We start from the raw sequence: 8,995 nt of genomic DNA, 5'->3' as shown, positions 1-8,995 counted from the left end.
TATACATTGAAAAATATATTTAAAAGTATAAACCTCTGCAATACAAGGTATCTAAGCTGCTCTTTTAAACTGATACTCACTTAGTCAAAATAAAATTCAATTAATTTCTTATATGTTTTTGTTGTTCTTCCTAGTCATTCTATTTCTGCTGAATACAGTCGTGTGCACATCTCCTGCAAAACTGCTGCTACCGGTGTAGAAATAATTTCGATGCACATTTTTGAAGTGTGCTCTCTGTTTCTCTGCTGGCTTCAGGCGAGCGGCGGCTCGTTCTGGAAGAGCAGCCAGTGACCCCGAGCGCCAGGGAGCCCTTATGTAACGTGCTTATGCACCTTATGCAACTTCCATATACTGTGACAGCCAAGCGATCTCCGGGATATTTGACGAGCCGACAGCTCTTCCTTTCCAGTTCTCACTACCTGGCTTTTAAGGAGATATTTAGAAGAAAATAAAAACTACCAACAGCCCCTGACCTCCCTTGATTACACACACTAATGGCATTGCACCGACCAACAGCTGAAACAGATGAGTCCTCTGCTTTTCTGACATTTTCATGTATATCCCCTCCAAATAAAGCCAACATTAGAAAACCACAAGTTATGTTTCCTGACTGTTATCAATGCAAAAAATGAGACACTTTGCTTTTGAGAAAGTTCTACTTGTCTTTTCTAGAGTAATTGTACAGTACACAATGCCTACTTTTTTTCAATGTGTTTGTATATAATTATTTATAGCTTGCAGAAAACAGAATTTGTAAAAAATATTTATTTGAGAAAACTAAAAAAGTAAATTACTTGAAATCACACATTCTGGTTAGCAAAAGCACACTCCTAGCGCACTGACGTAACAAAACATCCTCCTTTTGCAGCAGTATTTTTATATTTACACTGACTTATTACAAAAAGTATTAAGTAATACTGTATCTGTAAGTATAACACAACTAGCATTTTCTTTCAGTGTCAGCTGTAAGCAAGTAGAAGCACTGTCTTAATCTTGCCATTTAAGTTGGGACCTTAATTGTGAGATTACCTCTCTTTAAACTCGTCAACAAAACCACAACACAGAATTTGAATTTAGAAAGTAGCATTTAACTGTAGCACGCCTAGAGACACTGGACAGAGGATACAAGATAATTTGGCCTAAAAAAAACTAAGAGGCTTTGGGCATTAAAACAGACTCAAATGTTTATCTTAGTGCAACAGTTCTGCCCTCAGAGCTACCCACTCTGATTAATGTTTGCTGGAAAACATGATGCACACAATACACGAGTAAACAGATGGTAACTTTTAAATGCATTGACTCCAGGGAAAAGTGGCTGCTTATAATTAGCTGAACTTTTCAAAAATTGCCTATTGTGACCATAAAGATGCCTTTAAGAAATAAAGGCATGCAGTAGTTACAAAGGAAAGATGTAACAATTCCAGAAATTCCGGAAAGCATGGGCTGCAGAAATCTGGCTATAGATTACAGAGGTGCTGCCACAACTCCATGACCAAGATGTCCCCTTGAAACCCAAGAAATCCCAAACAGAAGAAAGATTCAACCACTTAGGATTTGAGTCCATCAGTCATAAAACAAAGGTCTGACTCTTCTACAGATAACTACCTAAAAAAGCCAATATAGTTAATAATGGAAAAATTATTTTAAATTTATATTTATAAATCCATTTATATTTTAGATGTAATATAAATTTTTATACGAGTAACAGGTGAAGATACCCAAATATATTAAGTGACATAAACCTATGCCTCATCAATACAATAATTCCTTCTACTATAAAGTCACCAGAGTTTGGAAGGTGGTCTTATAAGTGCTTCAGTCCCATGTGATAAACCTGACTTTAGGTTGGTTGGTTGGTTTGTTTTTAAAAAGAAACCAAATGTTATTTGTTATGCTGTCCTACAATGGATCTGTATACTTCAAAGACAAAACAGGCCATGCGATCAATCACCACCAACTTCTGCATGTGTCATCTAACAGTAACTACCAAATTGAAAGTTCTCAGACTTCTCAGTTCTTTGGCAGATTAAACAACTCTCCACCACAAAAGAAAAGGAGAGACCAAAGTACGCTCAGGGCAACAGCCCTGCGGTGGAAAGAAACAGAGTAGGAAATGTGATTCATGCAGCGTGCCATAAGTGGAAGATCAAAAGCTAAAAGAACCTTGCCAATTTTAATTTTCCCAAATCTAGTCATCTGTCTGGCTCCCACACTGTTATTAGAAAGGTAACCTTGCTTCCAAGAAAGATTTGAGCCACTTCACATTATTTGGCCATTTGTGCATAGGAAAAAAAGGAATTATCTAAAACCCTGAAGCACAAGTTTTGAGTATACTCGTTGTCTTAAAGGAAATTTGCAAGTATCACTAACAAGTTAAAAGTAAATCAGGCAGTCATTTTCCACAAAGCCCATAAAATAAAATTATGGAAACTTGAATTCACAGATTCTAGAAGCCAAAAGGATCTCAATGATAATTCAGTCAAACACCTCCTCTCATATATAAAAGCTAAAGATTTTTTTTTTTTTTTTTTTTACCAAACCTGATTAAAATATGTTGACTGCAAAAAAATAAACCCATGCCCTTCATACCAAGAATGATGAATTGTAGCACTTCTTGCCAAAAGGACATTGTGCATCCTAAAGATAAAATTGGTTCAAACAGAGAAAAAACATCAAGGAACAGTAAACTACTAAAGGATACCTGGTCTAGAAATCAGAGCTAAAAAAATCACTGGAAAGCAGAAGAATTTTAGGAGGATGCACAACACCTACTTGCCACGTTTTCCTGCTCTTTCCTAGACATTTTTTGGTAGATATCACATGCCATCTTTATTAATGTTTCTTTTCCCCCTAATACAGCTGTTCCTGATACACTCAGTATCAGGATATCAATATCAGGCAGGCAATTTCTAATTACAGCCATTGCGCCACATTATATTTTATCAGAAACGTGAAACCCCAAGCCAAAACCCAAATGCAGTTTGTTGTTCAGCTATGGGACCTGAGTGGCTCCTAGGAGACAGTAATTTGAGTCAGTCACCTGCACTGCCTGCCAGGTGGGGGTCACCCCCCAGTAAGACCCTTCAAGAGCCTGAAAGCTCCTGCAATGCAGTCTTTTTCTGTTTAGCATTGGAGAAGGAAGAGCAACAATTCCACCCATCCTCAACTGGATGAAAGGATGAGGCAGAGCATAATTCATTGCTAACACTGAAAGGGTTCACAGAAGGAACAAAAAAAATGTCATCTTGATGGACATCACCAGTGCAGAGCAGTAGGTGCAGAGCTAACTGCACAAACTGTCACTGCGTACGTGTCAGGGGTTCAGGCCATACAGGACCGGTCCAGCCCAGGATGGTCAGCAGCCTGTTCTTCACAAAAATACACTCCTCATCAGGTTGAATCTCAAGTCATAGTTGCAGCAGAAACTATCAGGAAAGAGTGCTGGGACTGAATTCAGGAGGGGACAGATTTAAATGTCTGCAGAACATGTCTCCTCCCTACTATACAGCACAGTCCTTGACTGTACTGAGGGATGTTGACATCTCTTGTGAATTAAGAGGAAAAGTTTCTGTATCTGAGTTCTTGTCACTGTTTCTTTCTTGTTTATTTGTGTGCATATGCATATATATGCATGTGATTAAAAAAAAAGCTGTAGCCTACCATTTAAATACATATAATTAAATACATATAATATACATATATAGCTAGGAGTTATAATAATATGTAATAATACATATATAGGTAAGAGTTGCCTATTTGGTGTGCCTTAAGCCACACCAGTGATGTGGTTAATACAGATCAAAGTGCTATTCTTCATGCAACAAGAAGCATGAGTATTCAAGACACCACTGGTAGGCATTGAGACTTCCCATGTTCAAAATGAATACAAACCCAGTGGCTGGACAGGCGACATGTATCATGTTTGAAACATGTTCTTAGAATTGCCACGATCAGTCTGTACAGCATGTGCAAAGACTCTATCAGGGAGCATGTGTCATCACTAAGAACACATGGACATCAACCCCCTTTTTATTTTTTTTTTTTGGTCTCTCTTTCAGGAATTCTGTATACTGCTTTTGAGCTCCAGCTGGTCTCAGAAAGAGTTGCCCCTGTAGACAGGATGACAGAGAAGCCACCTTAAAAAAAAATGAAGAGTTGATTTTCTTTTTACTGGAGGTGTGAAGCAGTTTTTGCAACCAATACTCCTTTGTTTAAAAATCACCTCAAATTCTTTTAAGTATTATAAAAATAATTTCATTGTCAAATCATGGTAAGCATAATCTTCTGGGATTATTTTCTTTTGAAGTAATTTTGACAAGATGAGATTTCATTTTGTCTCTTGCTCTATTCCTTTACCTTCTTAGCAATAGGAGCAGCTGTTATTCAAAACTCTGTAACTGCAGACACACGAATGTCCTTTTGAAAGCTGGTTAACAGAGTTCCTGAAATCAACTCTCACCATGCATTTCACTCTCATTTGTATGGGAAGTGAAACAGTCTCTCCCCTTGTATTCAAACCAGTTCATATATAATTGGGATCCCCCATAGGTTCTGAAACTCTGAAAGCCTGATGTTGCTACTAGTACAATGCTGCAGCTACAACTTTAACCTAATTTTATTCTATCCCCTTACTCCAGATTTCTTTGTTGAGATCACTCCTTGTCAATGATCCGGGATGTCAGGCAAAAAGTGAAGACTAAACTCACTGATGTTCATTCCAGCACCAGGCTCCAGCTCAGGACTTGAGAAACTAAAACCAGTTACCTTTCCAGGGTGACTTAGCTGTTACAGAATCATAACTGAATGGACAATTTCACCCTGGAAACAGTCACAGAGAACAAATGGATTGCTAGAAAATTACACCAGTATCCCAGGAGGGGTATGTACTGTTTGCTTCTTTTGCCTTTGAGAGCATGCAAAGGTATCAGTCACCATCAGGTAATACTCATATTTATTTAAAAGTCTGTACTTTTACAAGTTGACTTATACAGTTGACTCTCAGTGATCACATATTCAAAAGTTTAATTCATCTATAAACTAGGCAGACATGGTGTCATCTCACTGTCACCTGGAAAGTCACAAATGGGGACACAAAACCTTCTCCATCAAATTAATTAGGGGCTTTTCTTTCTTTTTCTTTTTTTTTTTTGTTTTTTTAAGGATCATAATTTATATTGCTCTTGCTAACACTTTTATGTTAAATGGAATTTCCAAAGAAAGGACCAGCATTAAGGAATTCATTTTTAAAATACACTGGCACAACTATGTGTGAAGACAGCTTGTTCTCCTATATGGTGCAAGTCTCCCTACATTTAAAAAATGTGCTATGAAAATATAATGAATCTTGCATTACATTTGTATTATATCCCTGCAGCTATCAACTGCATGCAAATGGCATAGTAAGAAATGTTTGGAGGCATTCTAGCTATTCATGGGGGAGAAACTGCATTTGCAAAGCTAAATTAGTAAGTTTGGGCTCTTAAAAAATGGATCAGTAAACACCAATTATTAGCAATGGGTTCTATTTTAACATCATCTCTGAGTTATGTCTGATTATACAAACCAGTAAACCAGTATAGCCTTAGAAAAATTGCAGCCACACATTTTTGCTGGAAAAAAATGAGACTTTGTTAAAAACAGTAATGCTTCTCCCAAAAAATGTATTTTGGGGGGGGAGGGTTAAAACATAAAGTGGGTGTTTTATTTCATCTCATTCTGTTTTAACTTAAATTCATCGTCTGAGCTCTAGTTTCACCAGGCTTTCTGACTGGCTTGCACATCTTTGACTAGTTGAATGAACTCTTTTCATCTCTGCTATTTTGTCTCTCCTCCTGACTGCCTGCAGGCTTGCATTTGCTCAGCATTGCCAGCAAGCACCAAATAAGCTTCTGCTTTTAGTATCAGCAGTGTTTTGAGGGTAGTCCTGGAGTTATGTATCGTCCTTTTTGAGCCCTCTAATTCTAGTAATTATAACACTGAGTGAGTTCCCATTTTGCAAGATAAATAAGCAGGATGTTAAGCACTAACAACTCATGCTCTCTCAGTGTTTAGTAGTAAAAAAAGGATCTTGTCCTCCTCCCACAAAAAAAAAAAAAAAAATCATTTCTGAGGCTCACTGCTGGTTCAAGCAGCTATGTTGGCCCATCACAGTCACATTCGGAGACATATGACATGCAAATGGAAAAGCTCTGCAAGAACAGCAGATTGCAGTGTTACAAGCAGCAGCAAAGATGCTGCCTAATGCAGAAGAGCCTTGAGTTAGAAGCATTTGTTTTGTTCTGAGCTACAGAAGGTTGTTCTCAGAGAAGCTAGGAACTCCAACAGGACAGCAGCCAGATGGGCCAGCAGGCTCAAGCTTGGTGTATACTCAGTGTGATTAGTGCTAGCAGGATGGACACAGGTGAACAGATGGACACACTTCTTCAGAGGGGGTGCTGAAAGACTTCACTTAGCAGAAGGAAAAGGTATTTCTGTTAAAAGACGCTGGCCACTGACTGCTAGAACACCTTGAGGAAGGAAGCTAGAGCACAGGGATGACAGGACTTTCATAAACTGGCTCCCCTTGGAGGTAAAGAGGGAACTGGGAAGGGATGCATGGAACAACAACAACAACAAAAACCTCCACACCTGCATTTCTGGTAAAGCTTAATCCCAGTTTGCTTTTTCCCCTACAGTTATTCTGATAAAGTGAACTCTTTTACTAATATTTTTTTCTACCTTTATTGTTGCTATCAGTGCTATGCTTATTCTGACGAGATAGTGAAAAAGATGCTGTAAGAAAAAGCATCTTTATCTAATTCAGAAAATTCAGACTTTCAATGCAAAAGAACCATTTAAAAAACTTTTTTTTTAAAAAAACTTCAATAAGCTTTTGTTTTTAGAATACTGATTCTGTCTAGGTAGCTGCACTTTGTGAAGAGATACACCATTCCTCACTACTTAAAACTTTCCTTTTCCTGAAAAACAATAATAAAACCTGTTGGAGTTCTCTCAGTATTTGATGCTCAGAATATATCTGCATGAATAATTATTTTCCCTCCATTTGTTTCTCATTTGGTTTGCCTCGGTCTAGTTTCAGTGAAGGTATTCCTTCTAATGTCTGGCTTTGTCAGCAGACAGTAATATTGGGAAGATCTCATTGTACCTGAAAGCATTACTGTAATCTAGCCCACCAAATAAAAGGTATGCTGTCTAATGTGTGGTTTACTTGTGTTTCTGGAACTTGATCTTTTGTAAGGATAGATTGCTGACCCATCTCCAACCCTCATGGTTGGACCCTTTTGTCTATTCATTAAACTGTGTCCAGAAACTGAAATGCTTATCCACGTAGCTTTTAATGTTACTAGAACACTGCCCTGAAAAGCTGCAGTATCATGCACTGGTTTTACAGCACTGGGATTCACCTACACACATGGTCATTCCTGAACCACATGAAGAAATATTCAAAAGAAGCATTTCAGAACATCCTAAAACCCCTTCTTACCTAAAGTTTGAGAACTTCAAAATGGTAGACACTCATTCTAATATATTTTTTGTTGTTGTTGTTGTTGTTTTGTTTGTTTGTTTTTTAATTATGGCATTTTTCACCAGTGCTTGCACTGCCTAAACTTAAGGATCCCGAACAATCAATACAACTGTTCAAAGCAGCTGTGTTGAGATTTTCTTTCTACACACTATCTATCTATGGAGCTTAATCTATTTCAGCATCTTAGAGATCTACAGTCTGATACTGTTCATACCTTTCTAATAACTACATCCCAAGACAGTGGTATTCTAACACTTTCAAAAAAATACACGTAACATTTAACACAATGGAATGCATGTCTGGATAGCATTAAAAGAGGGATGTAATTCACACTTCCATAAAAGTATGTGAGCTAGTTTCTCTGTAACATGATGCCACAAAACATTTGCCCCACACATTTACCCCATACCTGTTCTTTTAAACAGCTTTTCTATTTTTTTTTAATTTGTTGTTAGTTTTTGCTTGAAAGAAAGACTTACGCTTTAGATTACCTTGATGCCTCTCAGTAACAAGAGGAAGAACCTGAACATGTGCTTTCAAAATAAATAGTTCAGTACCTTCTTGCACTGCCCACGAATTACTTTAAAATGAAGGATTTTTGTACTGAAATTCAGGCAACAGAAGAAAAGCCCAAATCTTCACATTTCTATGAAATACATAACAGTTTTCAATTACAGGAAATATAAAAAGGTGATGGTAGATACTTGTGTTTGAAGTACATACCAAGGCACTTAAAAATGAGTCAATGCTCTTCCTGAATCCTGCAAGAGGACTGAAAGTATTAAAAAAGAATTGGTAGGCTTCTGGTTCTTACTGAAATTCAAACCAACTTTTCACTATTGGATTAACGAAACCCTGAAGAACTCGGGATCAGGCAAACATTAGTTCAAAGAACACACAGATACAAGGGTAGGAGACCAAGTCCTAACTGCTGACACACATTTTCGTATTAAAAGAGACTCTGTATATATTCCAGTTGGTATGCTATAACCAAAGGTGACTGTATCCACTTGAGCTTAAGGTTCTTGTGGATGACCTAGTTTTGCCTGTTTACAAAATGAGAACAGAGAAGGAACAACTAAAATTGAATTGTAGCCCTGCTCCTTTTAATATCATCTAAAGAGTACATGTCATCCACAACTAGCTCCTGGTAACTTCACACCAAAATACTAGAGAAAGGCAAAACAAAACTATCAGGCATTAGATTCAATTGCAATTTGGGTTTCATTTGTTATGGCTGATTACGGAAGACATTGCTGACCTCAATAGTGACGTTCTGCTACCACATGAGGCTTTGGGTGTATCTAACTAGAAAAGGCAGTGTGTTCTTTGCAGACTTAGTTTGTGCAGAATTAAGAGATCACTGTCACAAGAAGCTATGGTAGATGTTTAAAAAAAATAAACTGCCCATTATACACAAATACCACAGAACAGAGGAGGTTACACAGCTGCACCTGGAACACACAAAGG

The 8,995-nt window shown here is 37.6% G+C and overlaps 1 protein-coding gene across 2 annotated transcripts in view; it reads right to left on the bottom strand.

Annotated features, from left to right (window-relative positions):
• Positions 1-8,995, bottom strand: part of ANO10 (anoctamin 10) — a 117,236-nt gene that overhangs the window by 28,489 nt on the left and 79,752 nt on the right. The gene's annotated exons all lie outside the window — the stretch shown is intronic.

The sequence above is a fragment of the Oxyura jamaicensis genome, chromosome 2 (assembly GCF_011077185.1).
Source record: "Oxyura jamaicensis isolate SHBP4307 breed ruddy duck chromosome 2, BPBGC_Ojam_1.0, whole genome shotgun sequence".
Lineage (NCBI taxonomy): Eukaryota > Metazoa > Chordata > Aves > Anseriformes > Anatidae > Oxyura > Oxyura jamaicensis.
The sequence above is the reverse complement of the archived record's forward strand: the minus strand, read 5'-3'. Positions and strand labels throughout refer to the sequence as shown.